This window comes from Sesamum indicum, unplaced genomic scaffold (genome assembly GCF_000512975.1).
Source record: "Sesamum indicum cultivar Zhongzhi No. 13 unplaced genomic scaffold, S_indicum_v1.0 scaffold00125, whole genome shotgun sequence".
In the NCBI taxonomy this organism is placed as follows: domain Eukaryota; kingdom Viridiplantae; phylum Streptophyta; class Magnoliopsida; order Lamiales; family Pedaliaceae; genus Sesamum; species Sesamum indicum.
This window is the reverse complement of record NW_011628052.1, coordinates 294,179-320,404: the sequence shown is the minus strand read 5'-3', so window position 1 is coordinate 320,404 and position 26,226 is coordinate 294,179. Positions and strand designations below refer to the sequence as shown.

General features: G+C 33.1%; 3 pseudogenes; all 3 read right to left on the bottom strand.

The window, feature by feature from the left end:
• Positions 1-7,677: 7,677 nt before the first annotated feature.
• On the bottom strand, positions 7,678-8,352 carry LOC105179170 (annotated as a pseudogene).
• Positions 8,353-12,398: 4,046 nt separating this feature from the next.
• Positions 12,399-15,452, bottom strand: LOC105179168 (annotated as a pseudogene).
• A 9,418-nt stretch (positions 15,453-24,870) lies between these two features.
• Positions 24,871-25,722, bottom strand: LOC105179167 (annotated as a pseudogene).
• Between the last annotated feature and the right edge of the window lie 504 nt (positions 25,723-26,226).

Sequence of the window (26,226 nt, the reverse complement as noted above, 5' to 3'; positions counted from 1 at the left end):
TGTTAATCGTACTAAATGTATCGGATGATAACAAGTAGGGATTATATATATTTCTTGTTGATCATGCTAATCACACGGACATGAGTTTTAATTGGTATAAATAGGATTACATATATATTTCGTTGATCAAAGCATTGAATATTCATGCTTTCATACTAATTGTATAGCTGTGAATTTTAACTCAGTATATCAGTAGGACTACATAATTTTGTTGATCATACTAATTGTTCATATGCAGGAAGGTACATATATATTATGTTACTAAAAGTATCACATAATGCTTGTATCCCATTTGTACGGACATTGGTTTTAGACTGGATCAATATAATAACTTCTTTGGTAGACCACAGTAATTGCAAGTACACAATTTTTCACTTGATGATCATAATAAATACATGAAACATAAATTTTTACTTGGTATAAATAGGATCGCTCAAGACTATAATATACTTTATTGATTGAAACATCATTAATATATTCAAATTTATAATTAAGTTAATTTGGAACAATTCTTCATCATATTAATTGTACTGACATGAGCTTTAAATTCATATGAGTAGGATTATATTTCAAAATAATTCTATAAACAAAGTTTAATTTGGTAATTAGGACTAAATATTTTGTTGATGGAAGCACCATAGATGTACTTATATGAGTTTTATTAACTTAGATAAATGTTACAAGAATTGATCACACATCTTATTCCTCGTTCATATTCAAGAATATAGCGATGATTAATACGCTTCTATAGATATCATAAATGTTAACATGCGATCACAATTCGTGTTAGTTGTCTTATACTAATATATTCGTATTACACATTTATTCATCAACCTCAAATGCAATTGCGAATAATTTGATTTAATTTTCAACATTATTCAACAACTCTGGATATATATGTGTACATATGTCCACCTACACACCCATAGTATTTTTGCTTATATTTTATTGATAACACTAATTATTTTAGTAATTTTAATTCTATTAGTTTTATAATTTTGATACTTTTGGTCTTGTAAAAACTAATTTTCATAATTTATGTAGGACAAAAAATGACACCCACTCATAAATTACTAGACAGACACTATATTTTAATACCTATAGAAATAAGTAGGATTTAACATTTGAATGATCACACTACTGCTCGAACACTACTTTAATTGGTATAAATTTTGTTTGTACATAAAATCATCATATGGAAGTAAGTATTAATTTAGGTTGAGTACGAATTACATCCTTCGTTGATCATACTCATATGGAAGTGAGTATTAATTTTGTTTGAGTAGGAATTACACCTTTTGTTGATCGTACTAAATGAATTGGCAAGTTTTAACTACATGCAAATAGTATTATATATATTTCATGTTTAAAATTCTATACAAATGGAAATACGACTACATATATATTTCGCTGATCAAAGCATTGAATATTAATGCTTTCACACTAATTGTACCTCCATGAATTTTAATATACCAGTAGGACTACAAAATTTTGTCGATCATACTAATTGTTCATATGCACGAAAGTACATAATTGATCATACTAATTGTTCATATGCAGTCGATTTCGGATCAATGTTTTCTTTACAAATGAAACGAGCCACAATGTTCGTACTAGGCTGCAACACCCATTTCTCCCATACTTCATTGACATCTCCACCACGTCGAAGGAATATCATAGGATCGCATTTTGTGCGTATTTCATGTAATATTTTGAACTATTTTGTGACCAAATGCTCCTAATTAAATATTATTTTGCAGCATTAGGACAAATAAAATGAAAAATAAAGAAAAGCACCAAAATGGATATTCGGACAAGACTCAAACTCAATTTTTGGCAAGAATTTGGAGCTACATGGACTTCCTTTCGATGAATAAGGAGTTTAACTAGGATTATAATTTTATTTCCATAAGTCCTTTAGTTCAATTAGGAATTTACTTTTAATCCTTATAGAATTAGGTATCTAGCTATTATAAATAGGTGATGTAATTCGGTTTACGAGACAACTTTTGAACACTTTTATTTCTCTATGTTTTTATAATATTTTCTTACTTTGCATTTCATGCATTTTTCCATTAGCATGTTTAGCTAGTTCTCTTATTCCGGTTGAAGATTTGGTGATGCTTAAATGCAACAGGTTGTAAGATCTAATTTATGCTTTCTACTTTTATTCATATTGGTATTTGTGTTGTTCTCTATGCTTTCACTACAAATAATCTGATTTATTGTCAAGAATATTTCCCTAGCCAATTAAACTTGTAAATCCGTAATTGTTTGTTTAGTTCAATAACTAATGGTAACATAGCATAATTGACTATGTAGAAGTTTTCGATTATGTTTTGGGGAATGCACAATCTAACTTAAATAAATCCTCGTAGAAATTTATTAGTTAGAAATGGGTCTTTCTAGTTCTTCATGCTGTTGGTAAATTAAATCTTGAGGACGTTCCCAAGATTGTTTACTGATTAGAGATTTAGTCAACGGACGTTCCTTGACTATCCACAAGGTAAGAAAAGGTGAGGCCGTTAGGTCGTACCAGCGGCCATAACCAATTTATCTATCATGAATGATTGTTATCTTTGCATTTATGATCGACCATGGAATTAAGCATGATCCTATCTTTAACTGGAATACTTTTCTCTTATATTTATCTCTTCTAATTTTATTAAGATTTTAGTTTAATTTAGTTTTTATTTTTATTCTTCTTCACAATCATAAACCCCCCCAAGTATTTTTATTTTTATTTTTTGAATGAATTAATTTAAAACCAATCCCTGTGGATTCAACCCTACTCACACTTCTATGAAAGTGTTCGTAGGAATTATTTTTGGTGGAATCGACACCAATCAAATTTTGGCGCCATTGCCGGGGATTGGTGTTCTTAAATTAATTTTTTTTGTTACTTGGTTTTATGCCGCGTTCTTCTCATATAGGTAAACTTGAATTTGAACCAGAGATCGAGAAGAAGGCTCATAGACTCCAAAAAGAAACCAAGCAACACAAGGAAGAGGCCTCTACTTCTTCCAAACCAGCAGCAGATTCTAAGCTAGACGTGCGCGCGTCTAGCTACTCTAAGTACGAAATCATGGCTCAAAATTCGGAACGAATGATCAAAAAGATGACTTCCCTTGAATTAAATCAACAACCACTCTACACTGAATATTCTAATTTAAATGTTGATTTTGAACTTGAATCGGGTCTCATCCACTGGGTTCGCTCTTTCCGTGGCCTTGCAGGTGAAGACCCGCACAAGCACCTTAAAGAATTCCATGTGATGTTTTCCAGCATGAGACCTCAAGGAGTCACTGAAAAACAAGTCAAGCTAAGAGCCTTTCCATTCTCATTGGGCGATGAAGCAAAAGATTGGCTCTACTCCTTACCTTCGGGATCTATTGTTAGTTGGCACGAGCTCGATAAACAATTTCTTGACAACTGCTTCCCCGCTTCAAGGACTAAAAACATCTGGAAGGAAATAAGTGGAATACGCCAATTCTCCGGTGAAAGTTTCTGAGTATTAGGGCATATTCAAGCAATTTGTGGAGAGTTGCCCTCATCACCAAATTCCCGAACATCTTCTAATTCAATATTTTTACGAAGGGTTGTCTAAGGCAAATAGAAGCTTGGTGGATGCAGCAAGTGGAGGTGCTTTGTATGACAAAACTCAAACCAAAGCACGAAACTAATCACAACCATGGCGGCTAATTCTCAACAATTCGGTAGTAGAAACGACAACCCCTCACGAAGGGTAAACGAGGTAAGTACTTCTATTAATGAACGGTTAGATAAACTTACTTTTCTTGTTGAAACGTTTATAGGGGGGAAGCATTCAACAAGTCAAGACTTGTGGCATATGTACATCTTTGGGACATTGTACCGACGGTTGTCCTACACTTCACGAAAAATCAACCGAACATGCTGACATTGTCTGTGGATTTTTTGAGCAAAAACAAAGGAGATATGACCCATTTTCCAATACCTATAACCGCGGTTGGAGAGATTACCCAAATTTGAGGTATGACAATCAACCTCAAAACTTTCAAAGGGTTCCACACCAACCACCACCACTACCAACACCTCCCAATAATGGTATGCCCCTAGAAAGATATCGTGAAAACACTCGCCTTGAGCACCAAATAATTCCAATAAGAAACTCACAAATTCCAACAAGAAACCTTGCTTGAGCATACAAAATTTGGAATCTCAAATGAGCTAACTGGCCTCCTCTGTCAGCCGCTTGGAGTCTCAAGGTAACTTTCCCTCCGAAACTATTATTAAGCCTAAACAAAACTTTAGTGCTATTACCTTGTGCAGTGGGAAAGAGCTACAACTCGAAAATAACACTAGGCGTGGGCACGCACAGCAGGACAAAATAGAGGATGCACTCAAAATTCTCCGAAAACAAGCTGAAAAATCCAACCAAGTCAGCAAGGAAAGTCCCAAGGTGTTCGTGCCCAAACCTCCCTTCCCGGAGAGATTCGCCAAGTCCAAAGAGGAGGAAGAGGAAAAAGAGATTCTTGAAACTTTACTCAAAGTTGAGGTAAATATTTTCCTACTCAATGCAATTAAACAAATACCTCGCCATGCAAAATTTCTCAAGGAATTGTGCACCAACAACTCCAAATTGAGAGATAATGAAAGGGTAAGTATGGGAGAAAATCTATCTATCATTCTTCAAAGAAACTACCTCCTAAATGCAATGATCCAGGTACATTTTCTATCCCTTGCAAAATTGGAAAGATTGGAATAGAAAAAGTAATGTCTGATTTGGGTGCTTCTATCAATATTATGCATCTTACCGATTATGAATCTTTGAATGTTGGCCCATTAAAAGAAATGAGGGTCGTTCTTCAACTTGCTTATCATTCCGTAGTTTACCCCGAAAGAGTTCTTGAGGATGTACTTGTACAAGCTGATGAATTGATTTTTCCTGCTGATTTTTATGTGCTTGATATGAGGGGTGATACTTCTCCCAATTCTACATCCATCTTGCTAGAAAGACCATTCCTTAAAACCTCAAAAACCAAAATTGAAGTCGATGTCGGAATTCCCTCTATGGAATTTGATAATGAGGTTATGAGTTTTAGAATTAGTGGTGCCATGAAATATTCTAATAATGTGCATTCTATTTTTTTCATTGATTTTTATTGATCCTTTGGTGTAAAAAATGCTATGTTCGATGGTGGAGGAGCATTTAAGACAACAATTACCAAATGCCTCACCTTGTGTCCAAGAACTTACATGAACAAAGTCTTTCATGACAAAATAAGTTCAAGGAAGAAGTCATCCATGGACCGTCAAGTTCTCCTAAATCCACACCATCACTGGGTGCATTACATAGAAGAAGTGGATTTAGAGTATCCAACTCATTTAAGTTGAGGCACAACAACGTCTAGCCAATGACGTTAAAGAAAGGCGCTTCTTGGGAGGTAACCCATGTCCTTCTCTTTTTCTCAATTTTTTTCCCTCTAACTTCTTGTGAATGTTGTGATACCACTACAATCGATTTTTTCCGGTCAAGGTGAACATGCATCAACCCTACAGTTAGGCGTGCCCATGCGTAATTCGGCCAACTAATTTCTCAAGATGTATGAGCATCCATAAGGAACTCTCCCTCTCATTCGAAATCTCACAATTCTTGAGCTGCCGCAGTTCCACCAGTTACCCCCAAATCACTAAAGGACGTTCTCTTTCTCCTTTCTCTTATTTTATTGTTCTACATATGCATGCTTACAACATTGGGGACAATGTGGAATTAAGTGGGGGGAGGGTGTTTTGATGATTGCTTTGATAGAAAAGTGAGTGTTGGTGTATTAATTGTTTTGATTGATGCTTGCTACCCCTTACATATTTTTTTTTCTTGTCCTTATGTTAGCTTTATGATCAAAGACTCAGGCTAATCAAGTAATAATTTGGTAATGTGTGATAAGGGTGTGCACCTAATGACTCTTGACAACTTACGGTTAAGAACTTATTTTGCAAATGGTGATTTGAGTTGAAAATTAAATGTGGAAAATTGGTGGACATAACCTACCTAGAGAGGAATTTTTAGCCTATACACTCATGAAAATCTATATTTTTTCTTGTCTTGAGAGACAATGCTTCATGATTTTGTCTTCCTAGAACTTGCTTTGGACCAAATCGAGACCACATCTCTATGCATACACTTCAAAATGATAAAGGCACTAGGATAAAAATCCCTTTAGTTTAAAAGACCACCCACATGCAATTCCCCTTAGTAAGCCCATTTGAGCCTTATAAGCCTTAATTTCTTGTTATGAAACCCCAAGTATAAACAAACTCTACCGTCTCTTTATTACCCTTATTTGGCCCTTCTAAGGATTAGTAGAGCGTCAAGAAAATAAAAATGTATTCTAAGTATGTGTTTTGACAATAAATGTGGGGATATTTCAATTTTTGTATAGGAGGTTTATGAGCTAACATGTCACGTGACAACTTGGGTCTATGCCTTAATAGACAAAGAAAGAGAAAAAAAAAAAGAATACCTTCAAAAGAAAAAGGAAAAATAAAAAAATCGGGGAAGTCAAAGAAAAAAAATACTCTTTCTCTTAAAAAAGACACAACTCAAGTCGAGGAAAGTGGGACATGAAATTAGAGTATAAGATAGATCAATTTTGAGAAGCTTGGATTCTTATATCTATTACTTGGTGCTCTAATTTAGTTTATTGGATTTTCACCTCATTTTTCCTTATTCTTCCTACCCCTAAACCAATGCCCCATTACAACCAAAATATAAGACCTCTTGATTAAAATGTGTGTATATTTAAAAGTGGTGGACATTTTGGTGTATAATCAAGCCTATGGTGAATCATTTTCATAGCAAGCATTTGAGCAAAACACTCAACCAAAAATACTTGAGAGATTGGGAGATATGAGAGCACAGTCCACTTGTTTTTCATGCTTAGTTTTTGATGAAATCATCTTGTGAAAACATGTTTGAAGCTTGTTGAGTTGTCTTTTATCATATGGTGTACCATTCTTTGAACACTTAACTAGATTCTTGATTGGGTACTTTCATCTGATATCCATAAACTTTGGAATGAAATTTTTTAACCTATTTTATCTCTATTTCTTTGCATCGAGGACGAGCAAAGGGTTAAGTGGGGAGATATTTGATAGGATCTCATTTTGTGCTTATTTCATGTCATATTTTGACAAATTTTGTGGCCAAATGTTCCTAATTATATATCATTTTGTAGCATTAGGACAAATGAAATGGAAAATAAAGAAAAGCACCAAATTAAAAATTCGGACAAGACTCAAACTCAAAATCTATATTAATTGAACGTTAATAAATCTGGTCTACAGATTTTATCTCTTCTTTCGATATACTAAAATTTAATTGGAGCAAATTCTGAATGTTAATTATACTATTCTTGCAATTGTTACTATATGCAATTGATTCATGTATTTGGACATTTTGTGGTCCATGATTAGTATGAAAGTAATTATGTTCTAGTATCCATGCGTTGATGATACTGATTGCATCCATTTATTTTATTTTTTTTTTGTTTTAGCTTTATAATAACGCTATTTCATTGGCATCTCCACCACACCGAAGGAATAACTCTGTGGCGTTCAACCGATGGATCCGCCACCCGAATTCCTCCCTCATCCTCAAAATCTTTTCAACTTGACGGCAAGCAAATTTGCAAATGTTCATCTTAATTTCATCAATATCTTAATATCACCATCGACAACACCCTCACTTCTGAAGAACTCATCCATCTCAGGGGCGCCAATGGCACGCCTAATCCCGTAATGATAGTGACTAAATTTTTGGGTTAAAAAATGACTTACCCTCCTCCAACAACCCGCTATCCACCATCTGATCAACCCTTTTCGACACGTACGAATGGAAGACCGGGATCGCCACATCCATCCAGAGAAAAAAACACTCGTACTTGGAGGGAAACTCAGGTCGTCACTGACAAGTGTCTGTATGAAGGAATTTGACCCTTCAGCAATGATTGGCAACCAATTCTTTTGCACGATGGCATCAGCAGCCAGCAATGCATGATGCACAAAATCATGTACAGTCAAATCCACCTCGGGATCAATGATTCCGAGCAAATGGTGTAGCACGCTGCGACATTCCTCATTTCTCACCTTATTGGTTACTATGTCTAGGCCCTTGTAGACCTGAATTTTGTCCAAGTTGATGACCTCTGCCCCGAAACGGGTGGCTAGGTCTATCGCCAGGTGCGATTTGCCTGTGCCAGTGGCACCTAATACCACCACCACCTTATCCTTTCCTTGGTGCTTGTTCATCATTCCCCAAACTGAAAAATTCATCATGCTAGATTGTGCTAGCTTCCAGGCGGATATCGACATTCTAATTGGTAATTACTTTTACTTTTTTTAACACTTGTCAATTTCATCACAGAAATAAAAAAGGAAAAAGGCCACATGTTAGAATACACTCAAACAAAACAAATAAAACATGTACCAAGTACAATCTACTATTTTAGAATATCTATCTATTATAGAGTGACAAGCCCTTCTCAATTCTTGGATTAATTTCTCTTCTTCAAAAGGATTTGTTTGAAGAAAAACTTCAAACATTTTTGGGCTCTAGAGAGAATCACGAACAAGTTTCATTGATGTGAACGAAATTACCTAGACTATTGTTTGAAACGTGAAGAAACATAGGATGTGTAGGGGGTATTTATACATCCATACGTACAAACAATATGGAACAAATCAAGCCATTCAAAACATCACCCCTATCCCTATCCACTTACTATATAACAATCCAAATAAATCATGAGCAAGGCTTGGTCCAAATTACTGTATTTATGAAATAGAAAAAGAATCATTAATTATTGTGAAGCTGTCGTAAAAAGATAATACAAATACCAATCATAATTAAGATGTCAAAATCTACACCGTGCAGGTACCATAAGAGACAATAAATTCATCGATAATTATTTTTTGTAAAAAACTTATTCTTGGGATGTATAATGAGTAATTTTACTATATCGAATAAGAAAAAAATTATGAGAAATTAAAAGATAATGACGAAGTACTTAGTGATTATCCATATCTTACGTAGGATTTGCTTTTGAGTAAAGTCGAGTGAGTTTACAAAATTGAATTTTGAATCCAAAAAATTATTCTCATTAATTCATCAACCTACTATATATGTGAAAACATATATTATAATGACAAAATCTTTATTAATTGAAACGTTAATAGATGTGGTCTACAGATTTTATCTCTTATTTAGATTTACTTAAATTTAAATGGGGCAAATTCTGAATGTTAATTACACTTTTCTTGTAATTGTTACTATATAAAATTGATTCATGTATTGGGACATCTTGTGGTCCATGATTAATATGAAAGTAATTAAGTTGCAGTATCCATCCGTTGATGAAACTGATTGCATCCATTTATTATATTTTTTTTTTGTTTTAGTTTTGTAATAACGCTTTTGTATGCAGTAGTAAATTAGTATCCTGAATTATTTTACATGAATTCTTCATCATATGTTGTAGGAATTAAACACATAAATTATTCCTCTTTAATATTCAAGATATTGCAATTATTAATACGCTTTTATAGATATCATAAATGTTAACATGCGATCACAATTCGTGCTAGTCGTCTTATATTAATATATTCGCATTATACATTTATTCATCAATCTCAAATGCAATCGCGAACAATTTGATTTAATTTATCCCTATCCACATCAACAAGAAATACATATAATCCTATTTGCGACTAGTTAAAACTTGTCGATACATTTAGTACGATCAACAAAAGATGTAATCCCTAACAAACTAAATTAATACTCACTTCCATATGAGTATAATCAACGAAGTATGTAATCCGTACTCAAACTAAGTTAATACTTACTTCCATATGATTCTTGTACTTATATACGAACAAAATTTATTATCTCTACTTATACCAATTAAAATAGTGTTCGAGCAGTTAGTATAAATTATTAAAATTATCAAAATAATAAATTTTGTTTATACATATGTTGAAACATCATATGGAAGTAAGTATAAATTAGTTTGTGTACGGATTACCTCCTTCGTTGATCATACTCATATGGAAGTGAGTATTAATTTAGTTTGAGTAGTGTAGAGTGGAAATCACCCGAAAATACTATCCAACTATTACTAAAATTGGATTACAAAATTCCTTAAGATTATTACAGGCCAATATACAACTTAAATGATAATAACAAATGAAAGAAATAAGGAAATAATTAAATCAAAAGTATAGTGATTAACAGGCTCAGAGTAGCCGGATCCAATATCTCGATAAAGGGATATGGTCACAAGGCACCTTTTTCGCTATGAACCGATTCACGGTAACTCCACAAATAAAGAAACCGACTACAACTCCGATCACTCAGATCTCAGTATCACACGGTCACAAAGTCCCCAATTCAATATTTCACAAAGAACTTTTGTGAATGGTAAAGGAGAAAACAACTTGATTCATGTTTTAGCCGAAAGGGAGAAACCCCTATTTAGAGGGTTGAAAACTGTGCTAGATAAGGCAAATCTTGGTGGCTCCTAAAACCATTAGATTGGTCTAGGAAAGTGGCCATGGCTTTTGCGGAAAAGAAGGAAGAAAATCACAGAGAGGATTTTGAGAGGAGAGGAAGTAGACGATGCAAAAGAAATAGAGAAGACGGAAAGTGAGATTTACGATTAAGGATTTGATATAATTAGGTAGATAGGATAAGTCGGGTTACCGGGTCAGTTGTGGGTTGCCAAGTGGGTCAGGTAATTGGGCTGACAAGGTAGGCGTTTTAAGAAGTCATTGGGCTACAAATTTTAACAAGTAGGGTTACATCTTTTGTTGATCATACTAAATGTATCAACAAGTTTTAACTAGTTGCAAATAGGATTATATATATTTCTTGTTGATCACGATAATCGCACGGACATGAGTTTTAATTGGTATAAATTGTATTACATATATATTTCGTTGATCAAAGCAATGAATATTCATGCTTTCATACTAATTGTACTGCCATAAATTTTAACTCAGTATATCTGTAGGACTACATAATTTTGTTGATCATACTAATTGTTCATATGGAGGAAGGTACACATATTATTTGTTAGTAAAAGCATCACATCATTCTTGTACCCTAATTGTACGGACATTGGTTTTTAGACTGGATCAACATAATAACTTCTTTGGTAGAGCATAGTAATTGCGAGTACACGATTTTACACTTGATGATCATAATAAATCCAGGGAACATGAATTTTTACTTGGTATAAATAAGATTGCACAAGACTATACTATACTTTATTGATACAAACATCATTAATATATTCACATTTATAATTAAGATAATTTGGAACTATTCTTGATCATATTGATTGTACTGACATAAGCTTTAAATTGATATAAGTAGGATTATATTTCAAAATAATTTTATAAACAAAGTTTAATTTGCTAACTAGGACTAAATATTTCGTTGATGGAAGCATCATAAATGTACAAATATGAGTTTTATTAACTTAGATAAACGTTACAAGAATTAATCACACATCTAATTTCTCGTTTGTATTCAAGAATATAGCGATTATTAATACGCTTCTATATATATCATAAATGTTAACATGCAATCACAATTCGTGTTAGACATCTTATACTAATATATTTGTATACACATTTATTCATCAACCCCAAATCCAATCACGAATAATTTTATTTAATTTTCAACTTTATTCAAGAACTCCGGATACATATGTGTACATATATATCCACCTACACACCCATAGTATTTTTATTTATATTTTATTGAGTAATATAATTTTGACAATTTTAGTCTTGTAAAAACTAATTTTCATAATTTGTGTAGCACAAAAAATGATACCCCCTCATAAATTACAAGACAGAAACTGTATTTTTGTACGTATACAAATAAGTAGGATTTAACATTTAAACGATCATACTAACTGCTCGAACACTAGTTTAATTGATATAAGTAGAGATAATAAATTTTGTTCGTACGTATGTAGAAGCATCATATTGAAGTAAGTATTAAAATAGTTTGATTACGGATTACATCCTTTGTTGATCATACTCATAAGGGAGTGAGTATTAATTTTGTTTTAGTAGGGGTTACATCTTTTGTTGATCGTAGTAAATGATTCGGCAAGTTTTAACTAAATGCAAATAAGATTATATATATTTCTTGGTAATAATGATAATCACACGGACATGAGTATGAATTAGTATAAATTGGATTACATATATATTTCACTGATCAAAGCATTGAATATTAATGCTTTAACATGATTGTACCGCCATGATATTAAACTCAGTATATCAGTAGGACTACAAAATTTTGCTGCTCATACATATTGTTTATATGCACGAAGGTACATAATTGATCATACTAATTGTTCATATCCAGTCAATTTTGGATTTAAGTTTTCTTTGCAAATGAAAGGAGCCACAATGTTCGTACTAGGCTCCAGCACCAATTTCTCCCATGCTTGATTGGCATCTCCACGACATCGAAGGAATACCTATGTGGCGTTCAACCGGTGGATCCGCCACCCGAATTCCTCCATCATCCTCAAAATCTTTTCAACTTGACGGCAAGCTAATTTGCAAGTGTTCATCTTAATTTCATCAATACCGTCTTAAGAATCTTAGCCCTAGTTCCACTATCGACAACACCCTCACTCCTGAAGAACTCATCCATCTCGGGGACCCCAACGGCACGCATAATCCCATAATCATAGTCACGAATTTTTGGGTCAAAAAATGACTTACCCTCCTCCACCAACTATCCACCATCTGATCAACCCTTTTCGACACGTACGAATGCAAGACAGGGATCGCCACGTCCATCCAGAGAAAACAACACTCGTACTTGGAGGGAAACTTAGTGTCTTCAATGACAAGTGCCTGTATGAAGGAATTGGACCCTCCAGTAATGATTGGCAATCGATTCTTTTGCACGATGGCATCAGCAGCCAACAATGCATGATGCACAATGGTGTGGCATGCCGCGGTATTCCTCATTTCTCACCTTATTGGTTACTATGTCTAGGCCCTTGTAGACCTGAATTTTGTCCGAGTTGATAACCTCTTCCCCGAAACGGGTGGCCAGGTCTATCGCCAGGCGCGATTCACCTGTGGTAGTGGTACCCAATACCACCACCACCTTATCCTTTCCTTGGTGCTTGTTCATCATGCCCCGAACTGAAAAGTTCATCTTGCTAGATTGTGCTGGCTTCCAGGCGGATATCGACATTCTAATTGGTAATTACTTTTACATTTTTTAACACCTGTCAATATCGTCACAGAAATTAAAAAAAAAAAGGCCACGTGTTAGAATACTCCCAAACAAAACAAACAAAACATGTACCAAGTACAATCTACTATTTTAAAATATCTATCTATTATAGAGTGATATGCCCTTCTCAATTCTTGGATTAATTTCTCTTCTTCAAAAGGATTTGTTTGAAGAAAAACTTCAAACATTTGTGGACTCTAGAGAGAATCACGAACAAGTTTCATTGATGTGAAAGAAATTACCTAGACAATTGTTTGAAACGTGAAGAAACATAGGATGTTTAGGGGGATATTTATACATAGATACGTACTAACAATATGGAACAAATCAAGCCATTCATAACTTCACCCCTATCCCTATCCACTTATTATATAACAATTCAAATAAATCTTGAGCAAGGCTCTGTCCAAAATACTGTATTTTTTACTGTATTTATGAAATAGGAAAAGAATCATTAATTATCGCGAAGGTGTCGTAAAAAGATAATACAAATACTAATCATAATTAAGAAGCCAAAATCTACACCGTGCAGGTACCATAAGAGATGCAATAAAATCATCGATAATTATTTTTTGTAAAAAAATTATTCTTGGGATGTATAATGAGTAATTTTACTATATCAAATAAGAAAAAATTATGAGAAATTAAAAGATAATGACGAAGTACATAGTGATTATCCATATCTTACATAGGATTTGCTTTTGAGTAAAGTCGAGTGAGTTTACAAAATTGAATTTTGGATCTGAAAAAGTATTCTCATTAATTCGTCAACCTACTATATACGTAAAAACATATATTATAATGACAAAATCTATATTAGTTGAACGTTAATAAATGTGCTCTACAGATTTTATCTCTTAGTTAGATTTACTGAAAGTTAAATGGGGCAAATTTTGAATGTTAATTACACTTTTCTTGTAATTGTTACTATATAAAATTGATTCATGAATTGGGACATCTTATGGTCCAAGATTAATATGAAAGTAATTAAGTTGCAGTATCCATCCGTTGATGATACTGATTGCATCCATTTATTATATTTTTTTTTTGTGTTTTAGTTTTGCAATAACGCTTTTGTATGCAGTAGCAAATTAGTTTCCTTAATTATTTTACATGAATTCTTCATTATATATTGCAGGAATTAATCACACAACCTTTTCGTCGTTAATATTCAAGAATATTGCATGTATTAATACGCTTTTATAGATATCATAAACGTTAACATGCGATCACAATCCGTGCTAGTCGTCTTATACTAATATATTCGCGTTATACATTTATTCATCAATCTCAAATGCAATCGCGAACAATTTGATTTAATTTATCCCTATGCACATCAACAAGAAATACATATAATCCTATTTGCGACTAGTTAAAACTTGCTGATACATTTAGTACGATCGACAAAAGATGTAATCCCTACACAAACTAAATTAATACTCACTTCCATATGAGTATGATCAACGAAGGATGTAATCCGTACTCAAACTATGTTAATACTTACTTTCATATGATTCTTCTACTTATATACGAACAACATTCATTATCTCTACTTCAACCAATTAAAATAGTGTTCGAGCTGTTAGTATAAATTACTAAAATTATCAAAATTATAAATTTTGTTAATACATATGTTGAAGCATCATATGGAAGTAAGTACAAATTTAGTTTGTGTACGGATTACCTCCTTCGTTGATCATACTCATATGGAAGTGAGTATTAATTCAGTTTGAGTAGTGTAGAGTGGAAATCACCAGAAAATACTATCCAACTATTACAAAAATTGGTGTACGAAATTCCTTTAGATCAGGCTCAGATAATTGGACCCTCCAGCAATGATTGGCAACCGATTCTTCTGCACGATGGCATCAGCCAGTAATGCATGATGCAAAAAATCATGTACAGTGAAATCCACGTCGGGATCAATGATTCCGAGCAAATGGTGTGGCACACCGTGGCATTCCTCATTGCTCACCTTATTTGTTACTATGTCTAGGCCCTTGTAGACCTGAATTTTGTCCGAGTTGATGACCTCTGCCCCGAAACGTGTGGCCAGGTCTATCGCCAAGCTCGATTTGCCTGTGCCAGTGGCACCCAATACCACTACCACCTTATCCTTTCCTTGGTGCTTGTTCATCATGCTCGATTGTGCTGGCTTCCAAGCGGATATCGAAATTCTAATTGGTAATTACTTTTACTTTTTTTAACACTTGTCAATTTCATCACAGAAATAAAAAAAGAGAAAGGCCACGTGTTAGAATACTCTCAAACAAACCAAACAAAACATGTACCAAGTACAATCTACTATTTTAGAATATCTATCTATTATAGAGTGACAAGCCCTTCTCAATTCTTGGATTAATTTCTCTTCTTCAAAAGGATTTGTTTGAAGAAAAACTTCAAACATTTGTGGGCTCTAGAGAGTATCACGAACAAGTTTCATTGATGTGAAAGAAATTACATAGACAATTGTTTGAAACGTGAAGAAACATAGGACGTGTAGGGGGATATTTATACATAGATACGTACAAACAATATAGAACAAATCAAGCCATTCATAACTTCACCCCTATCCCTATCCACTTATTATATAACAATTCAAATAAATCTTGAGCAAGGCTCTGTCCAAATTACTGTATTTTTTACTGTATTTATGAAATAGGAAAAGAATCATTAATTATTGCGAAGCTGTCGTAAAAAGATAATACAAATACTAATCACAATTAAGATGCCAAAATCTATACCGTGCAGGTACCATAAGAGATGCAATAAATTCATCGATAATTATTTTTTGTAAAAAAATTATTCTTGGGATGTAAAATGAGTAATTTTACTATACTGAATGAGAAAAAAATTATGAGAAATTAAAAGATAATGACGAAGTACTTAGTGATTATCCATATCTTACGTCGGATTTGCTTTTGAGTAAAGTCGAGTGAGTTTACAGAATTGAATTTTGAATCCGGAAAAGTATTCTCATTAATTCGTCAACATACTATATATATGTGAAAACATATATTATAATGACAAAATCTATGTTAATTGAACGTTAACAAATGTGGTCTACAGATTTTATCTCTTATTAAGATTTACTGAAATTTAAATGGGGCAAATTTTGAATGTTAATTACACTTTTCTTGTAATTGTTACTATATAAAATTGGGACATCTTGTGGTTCAAGATTAATATGAAAGTAATTAAGTTGCAGTATCCATCCGTTGATGAAACTGATTGCATCCATTTATTATATTTTGTTTTGTTTTAGTTTTGTAATAATGCTTTTGTATGCAGTAGTTGTAGGGATAACCTTCCAGTGGTATTGCTTTAACACAGAACCTATCCAACTATTACACTTGAAATGGAGTACGAAACCCCTTAAGAATTTACAGACCGAATATGAACAAATATTACAGAGATATCGAACAGTTACAACAGAATAAAAGGAAACCAAAACCTGTTTGATTATGGCTCAGGAGATAGAGCCAGATCCAATATTCCGAGGGACACGGTCACAAAATACCGGACCCAACAAACCAGCAAACATCACGGTTGCACCAACACCGGCAGTACCCAAAACACCAACTCAAACCACACAGATCTTTTACTCACAATGAACTGACCACCACAACTCTCTACTCAAGTTAGGGAACACACAGAAATATTTCAGTGGACGGGAAGAGGAAGAAAACAGATTTCTCTCGCGCGAAGCCACTCGCAACAGAAGGAAATAGGCTTCCTATTTAAAGGGTTGAAGTAACGGCCGGAGTACCGGACCGTTAGGCGGTTTCCAGAAGAGCCATCGGTTGGCTCTTGGAAACCGCCGGTGAGCGGTTGCTACTGCCATGGTCGAGTGTGAGAGGGAGAAGAGAGGAAGCGGCGGAAGTAGGGAGAAAGAGAGAAGGCTGATTAGGGTTTAGAGAAGAGGGACTTATATATCAAGTCGAGTCGGGTCAGGTTCTGGGCGGTGGGTCGGGTACCAGGTAGAGGGCCTCCCAAGTGATAGTGGGCTTGGGTTGTGGGCTTCGGATTTGTGCCAAATAATACTAACAGTAGTAAATTAGTTTCCTGAATTATTCTTCATGAATTCTTTATTATATGTTGCAGGAATTAATTACACAACTTATTCCTCGTTAATATACAAGAATATTGCAATTATTAATACGCTTTTATAGATATCATAAACGTTTTCATGCGATCAAAATTCATGTTAGTCGTCTTATAATAATATATTCGCATTATACATTTATTCATCAATCTCAAATGCAATCGCGAAAAATTTGATGTAATTTATCCCTATGCAGATCAACAAGTAATACATATAATCCTATTTGTGACTAGTTAAAACTTGCCGATACATTTAGTACGATCAACAAAAGATGTAATCCCTACACAAACTAAATTAATATTCACTTCGATATGAGTATGATCAACGAAGGATGTAATCCGTACTCAAACTAAATTAATACATACTTCCATATGATTCTTCTACATATATACGAACAAAATTTATTATCTCTAATTATACCAATTAAAATAGTGTTCGAGCGGTTAGTATAAATTACTAAAATTATCAAATTATAAATTTTGTTCCTACATATGTTGAAACATCATATGGAAGTAATTATAAATTTAGTTTGTGTACGGATTACCTCCTTTGTTGATCATACTCATATGGAAGTGAGTATTAATTTAGTTTGAGTAGTGTAGAGTGGAAATCACTAGAAAACACTATCCAAAAATTACAAAAATTGGAGTACGAAATTCCTTAAGATTATTACAGGCCAATATACAACTTAAATGATAATAACAAATAAAAGATATAAGGAAATAATTAAATCAAAAGTATAGTGATTAACAGGCTCAGAGTAGCCAGATCCAATATCTCGATAAAGGAATATGGTCACAAGGCACCGTTTCCACTATGAACTGACTCAAGGTAACTCCACAAATAAAGAAACCGACTACAACTCTGATCACTCAGATCTCAGTATCACACGGTCACAAAGACCCCAATTCAATATTTCACAAAGAACTTTTGTGAATGGTGAAGGACAAAACAACTTGATTCATGTTTTAGCCGAAAGGGAGAATCACCTATTTAAAGGGTTGAAAACTGTGGTAGATGAGGAAAACCTTGGTGGCTCCTAAAACCATTAGATTGGTCTAGGAAAGTGGCCATGGCTTACGCGGAAAAGAAGGAAGAAAATCACAGAGAGGATTTGGAGAGGAGAGGAAGTAGACGATGCAGAAGAAGCAGAGAAGATGGAAAGTGAGATTTAGGGTTAAGGATTTTATATAATTATGTAGATAGGATAAGTCGGGTTACCGGGTCGGTTATGGGCTGCCAAGTGGGTCAGCTAATTGGGCTGACATGGTTGGCATTTTAAGAAGTCATTGGGCTACAAATTTTAACAAGTAGGGTTACATCTTTTGTTGATCATACTAAATGTATCAACAAGTTTTAACTAGTTGCAAATAGGATTATATATATTTTTTGTTGATCACGATAATCGCACGGACATGAGTTTTAATTGGAATAAATTGTATTAAATATATATTTCGTTGATCAAAGCAATGAATATTCATGCTTTCAAACTAATTGTACCGCCATAAATTTTAACTCTGTATATCAGTAGGACTACATAATTTTGTTGATCATACTAATTGTTCATATGGAGGAAGGTATACATATAATTTGTTAGTAAACCCATCACATCATTCCTCTACCCTAATTGTATGGACATTGGTGTTTAGACAGGATCAGCATAATAACTTCTTTGCTAGAGCACAGTAATTGCGAGTACACGATTTTACACTTGATTATCATAATAAATACAGGGAACATGTATTTTTACTTGGTATAAATAAGATCGCACAAGACTATATTATACTTTATTGATACAAACATCATTAATATATTCACATTTATAATTAAGATAATTTGGAACTATTCATGATCATATTGATTGTACTGACATAAGCTTTAAATTGATATGAGTAGGATTGTATTTCAAAATAATTTTATAAACAAAGTTTAATTTGCTAACTAGGACTAAATATTTCGTTGATGGAAGCACCATAAATGTACATATATGAGTTTTATTAACTTAGGTAAATGTTACAAGAATTAATCACACATCTTATTCCTCGTTCGTATTCAAGAATATAGCGATGATTAATACGTTTCTATAGATATCATAAATGTTAACATGCAATCACAATTCGTGTTAGTCATCTTATACTGATATATTCATATACACATTTATTCATCAACCTCAAATCCAATCACGAATAATTTGATTTAATTTTCAACTTTATTCAAGAACTCCGGATACATATGTGTACATATATATCCACGTACAGACCCATTGTATTTTGATTTATATTTTATTGATTACACTAATTATTTTAGTAATATGATTTTGACAATTTTAGTCTTGTAAAAACTAATTTTCATAATTTGTGTAGCACAAAAAATGATACCCCCTAAAAAATTACAAGACAGAAACTGTATTTTTATACCTATACAAATAAGTAGGATTTAACATTTAAACGATCACACTAACTGCTCGAACACTAGTTTAATTGGTATATGTAGAGATAATAAATTTTATTCGTACGTATGTAGAAGCATCATATTGAAGTAAGTATTAATTTAGTTTGATTACGGATTACATCCTTTGTTGATCATACTCATATGGGAGTGAGTATTAATTTAGTTTGACTAGGGGTTACATCTTTTGTTGATCGTACTAAATGATTCGGCAAGTTTTAACTATATGCAAATAGGATTTTATATATTTCTCGGTGATAATGCTAATCACACGGACATGAGTATGAATTGGTATAAATTGGATTACATATATATTTCACTGATCAAAGCATTGAATATTAATGCTTTAGCACTTATTGTACCGCCATGAATTTTAACTCAGTATATCAGTAGGACTACAAAATTTTTCTGCTCATACATATTGTTTATACGCACGAAGTTACATAATTGATCATACATGCGTACAAACAATATGGAACAAATCAAGCCATTCATAACTTCATCCCTATCCCTATCCACTTACTATATAACAATTCAAATAAATCATGAGCAAGGCTCTGTCCAAATTACTAAATTTTTTATTGTATTTATGAAATAGGAAAAGAATCATTAATTATTGCGAAGCTGTCGTAAAAAGATAATACAAATACTAATCATAATTAAGATGCCAAAATCTACACCGTGCAGGTACCATAAGAGATGCAATAAATTCATCGATAATTATTTTTTGTGAAAAGATTATTCTTGGGATGTATAATGAGTAATTTTACTATATCAAATGAGAAAAAAATTATGACAAGTTAAAAGATAATGACGAAGTACTTAGTGATCATCCATATCTTACGTAGGATTTGCTTTTGAGTAAAATCGAGTGAGTTTACAAAATTGAATTTTGAATCCGAAAAAGTATTCTCATTAATTCGTCAACCAAATCTATAGATTAATTGAAACGTTAATAGATGTGGTCTACAGATTTTATCTCTTATTTATATTTACTGAAATTTAAATCGAGCAAATTCTGAATGTTAATTATACTGTTCTTGTAATTGTTACTATATGCAATTGATTCATGTATTTGGACATTTTGTGGTCCAAGATTAATATTAAAGTAATTAAGTTGCAGTATACATCCGTTTATGATACTGATTGCATCCATTTATCATATTTTGTTTTGTTTTAGTTTTGAAATAACGCTTTTGTATGCAGTAGTAAATTAGTTTCCTGAATTATTTTACATGAATTCTTCATTATAAGTTGCAGGAATTAATCACACAACTTATTCCTCGTTAATATTCAAGAATATAGCAATGATTAATACGCTTTTATAAATATCATAAACGTTAACATGCGATCACAATTTGTGTTAGTCGTCTCATATTAATATATTCGCGTTATACATTTATTCATCAATCTCAAATGCAATCGCGGACAATTTGATTTAATTTATCCCTATGCACATCAACAATAAATATATATAATCCTATTTGCATCGAGTTAAAACTTGCCTATACATTTATTACGATCAACAAAAGATGTAATCCCTACTCAAAGTAAATTAATACTCACTTCCATATCGAATGAGAAAAAAATTATGAGAAGTTAAAAGATAATGACGAAGTACTTAGTGATTATCCATATCTTACGTAGGATTTGCTTTTGAGTAAAGTCGAGTGAGTTTACAAAATTGAATTTTGAATCCGAAAAAGTATTCTCATTAATTCGTCAACCAACTATATATGTGAAAACATATATTATAATGAAAAAATCTATACTAATTGAACGTTAATAAATGTGGTCTACAGATTTTATCTCTTATTTATATTTACTGAAATTTAAATGGAGCAAATTCTGAATGTTAATTATACTGTTCTTGTAATTGGTACTATATGCAATTGATTCATGTATTTGGACATTTTGTGGTCCAAGATTAATATGAAAGTAATTAAGTTGCAGTATACATCCATTGATGATACTGATTGCATCCATTTATCATATTTTATTTTGTTTTAGTTTTGTAATAACGCTTTTGTATGCAGTAGTAAATTAGTTTTCTGAATTACTTTACATCAATTCTTCATTATAAGTTGCAGGAATTAATCACACAACTTATTCCTCGTTAATGTTCAAGAATATAGCCATGATTAATACGCTTTTATAAATATCATAAACGTTAAAATGCGATCACAATTTGTGTTAGTCGTCTCATATTAATATATTTGCGTTATACATTTATTCATCAATCTCAAATGCAATCGCGAATAATTTGATTTAATTTATCCCTACGCACATCAACAATAAATTTATATAATCCTATTTACATCGAGTTAAAACTTGCCGATACATTTATTACGATCAATAAAAGATGTAATCCCTACTCAAAGTAAATTAATACTCACTTCTATATCAGTATGATCAACGAAGGATGTAATCCGTACTCAAACTAAATTAATACTTACTTCCATATGAGACTTCTACATATATATCAACAAAATTTATTATCTCTACTCCAATAAAACTAGTGTTCGAGCAGTTAGTATAAACTACTAAAATTATCAAAATTATACATTCTATTCCTACATATGTAGAAGCATCATATGGAAGTAAGTACAAATTTAGTTTGAGTACGGATTACCTCCTTCCTTGATCATACTCATATGGAAGTGACTATAAATTTAGCTTGAGTAGTGTAGAGCGGAAATCACCAAAAAATCCTATCCAACTATTACAAAAATGGGAGTACGAAACTCCTTAAGATTGTTACAAGCCAATATACAACTTAAATGATAATAACAAATGCAAGAGATAATGAAATAATTAAATCAACAGTATAGTGAGTAACAGGCTTAGAGTAGCCAGATCCAATATCTCGGTAAAGGAATACGGTCACAAGGCACCATTTCCACAATGAACTGACTCAAGGTAACTCCACATACCAAGAACCTGACCACAACTCCGATGACTTAGATTTCAGTATCACACGGTCACAAAGACCCAAACTCAATATTTCACAAAGAACTTTGGTGAATGGTGAAGGAGATAAACAGCCTGATTCATGTTTTAGCCGAAAGGGAGAATCCCCTATTTAAAGGAGTGAAAACAGTGGTAGATAAGGAAAACCTTGGTGGCTTTCCTAAAACCATTAGATTGGTTTAGGAAAGTGGCCATGGCTATCGTAGAAGAGAAAGCAGAAAATCACAGAGAGGATTTGGAGAGGAGAGGAAGTAGACGGTGCAGAAAAAACAGAGAGGAGGGAAACGAAGATTAAGGTTTATGAATGTTATAAAGTAGTTAGATAGGATGGGTCGGGTTAACGGGTCGGGTGTGGGCTGCCAAGTGGGTCAGGTAATTGGGCTGCCAAGGTCAGCATTTTAATCAGTCATTTGGCTACCAATTATACCAAGTAGGGCTTACATCTTTTGTTCATCGTACTAAATATATCGGCAAGTTTTAACTAGCTGCAAATAGGATTAAATATATTTTTTGTAGATCATGCTAATAGCATGGACATGAGTTTTAATATGTATAAATAGGATTACATATATATTTCGTTAATCAAAGCGTTGAATATTCATGCTTTCATATTAATTGTATGACCATGAATTTTAACTCAGTATATCAGTAGGACTACATAATTTTGTTGATCATACTAATTGTTCATACGCAAGAAGGTACATATATATATTGTTAGTAAAAGCATCACATAATGCTTGTACACTAATTATACAGACATTGGTTTTAGACTGGATCAACATAATAACTTCTTTGGTAGACCAAAGTAATTGCATGTACACGATTTTTCACTTGATGATCATAATAAATACACGGAACATGAATTTTTACTTGGTATAAATAGGCTCGCACAAGACTATATTATACTTTATTGATATAAATATCATTAATATATTCACATATACAATTAAGATAATTTGGAACTATTCTGGATCATATTAATTGTACTGACATAAGCTTTAGATTAATATGAGTAGGATTATATTTCAAAATAATTCTATAAACAAAATTTAATTTGGTAACTAGGACTAAATATTTCGTTGATGGAAGCACCATAAATGTACATATATGAGTTTTATTAACTTAGATAAATGCTACAAGAATTAATCACACATCTTATTCCTCGTTCATATTCAAGAATATAGCGATGATTAATATGCTTCTATAGATATCATAAATGTTAACATGCGATCACAATTCGTGTTACTCGTCTTATACCAATATATTCGTATTACACATTTAATTATCAACCTCAAATGTAATAGCGAATAATTTGAATTAATTTTCAACATTATTCAAGAACTCCGGATATATATGTGTACATATATATCCACCTACATGCCCATAGTATTTTTAATTATATTTTAATGATAACACTAATTATTTTAGTAATTTTAATTCTATTAATTCTATAATTTTCACAATTTTGGACTTGTAAAAACTAATTTCATAATTTGCGTAGGACAAAAAATTGCACCCCCTCATAAATTACAAGACAAAAAATGTATTTTTATACCGATACAAATAAATAGGATTTAATATTTAAATGATCACACTAACTGCTCGAACACTAGTTTAATTGGTATAAGTAGAGATAATAAATTTTGTTCGTACATATGTAGAAACATTAATTGAAGTAAGTATTAATTTAGTTTGACTACGGATTACATCCTTCTTTGATCATACTCATACGGAAGTGTTCTTAATTTAGTGTGAGTAGGGATTACATCTTTTGTTGATCGCACTAAATGGTTCGACAAGTTTTAACCAGATGCAAATAGGATTATAAATATTTCTTCTTTATAATGCTAATCACACGGACATGAGTTTAATTTGGTATAAATTGGATTACATATGTATTTCGCTAATCAAAGCATTGAATATTAATGCTTTCACACTAATTGTACTGCCATGAATTTTAACTCAGTATATCAGTAGGACTACAAAATTTTTCTGATCATAGTAATTGTTCATATGCATGAAGGTACATAATTGATCATACTAATTGTTCGTATGCAGTCGGTTTCAGATCTATGTTTTCTTTGCAAATGAAACGAGCCACAATTTTCGTACTAGGCTCCAGCACCAATTTCTCCCATGCTTCATTGCTATCTCCACCACATCGAAGGAATACCTCTGTGGCGTTCAACCGATGGATCTGCCACCGGAATTCCTCCCTCATCCTCAAAATTTGTTCAACTTGACAGCAAGCTAATTTGCAAGTGTTCATCTTAATTTCATTAATAGCTGCCTTAAGAAGCATAGCCCAAGTTGCACCATCGACAATACCGTCACTCCTGAAGAACACATCCATCTCGGGGATCCTAATGGCACTCCTAATCCCATAATCATAGTCACGAATTTTTGGGTCAAAAAATACCTTACCCTCCTCCACCAACCCGCTATCCACCATCTGATCAACCCTTTTCGACACGTATGAATGCAAGACTGGGATCGCCACATCCATTCAGAGAAAGCAACACGCGTACTTGGAGGGAAATTCAGTGTCGTCACTAACAAATGCCTATATGAAGGAATTAGACCCTCCAGCAATGATTGGCAACCGATTCTTTTGTACGATGGCATCAGCAGCCAGCAATGCATGATGCACAAAATCATGCACCTCGGGATCAATGATTCCGAGCAAATGGTGTGGCGCGCCGCAACATTCCTCATTGCTCACCTTATTGGTTACTATGTCTAGGCCCTTGTAGACCTCAATTTTGTCCGAGTTGATGACCTCTGCCTCGAAATGGGTGGCCAGGTCTAGTGCCAGGCGCGATTTGCCTATGCCAGTGGCACCTAATACTACCACCACCTTATCCTTCCCATGGTGCTTGTTCATCATGCCCCGAACTGAAAAGTTCGTCGTGCTAGATTGTGTTAGCTTCTAGGCGGAGATCGAGATTCTAGGTAATTACATTTACTTTTTTTAACACCTGTCAATTTCATCATACAAATTAAAAAAGAAAAAGGGGCCCATGTTAGAATACTCTGAAACAAAACAAACAAAACATGTACCAAATACAATCTACTACTTTAGAATATCTATCTATCATAGAGTGACAAGCTCTTCTCAATTCTTGGTTGAACTGCTCTTCTTGAAAAGGATTTGTTTGAAGAAAAACTTCAAACATTTTTGGGCTCTAGAGAGAATCACGAAAAAGTTTCATTGATGTGAAAGAAATTACCTAGACAATTGTTTGAAAAATGAAGAAACATTGGATGTGTAGGGGGGTATTTATACATACGTACGTACACACAATGTGGAACAAATCAAGCCATTCATAACTTCACCCCTATCCCTATCCACTTACTAAATAACAATTCAAATGAATCATGAGTAAGGCTT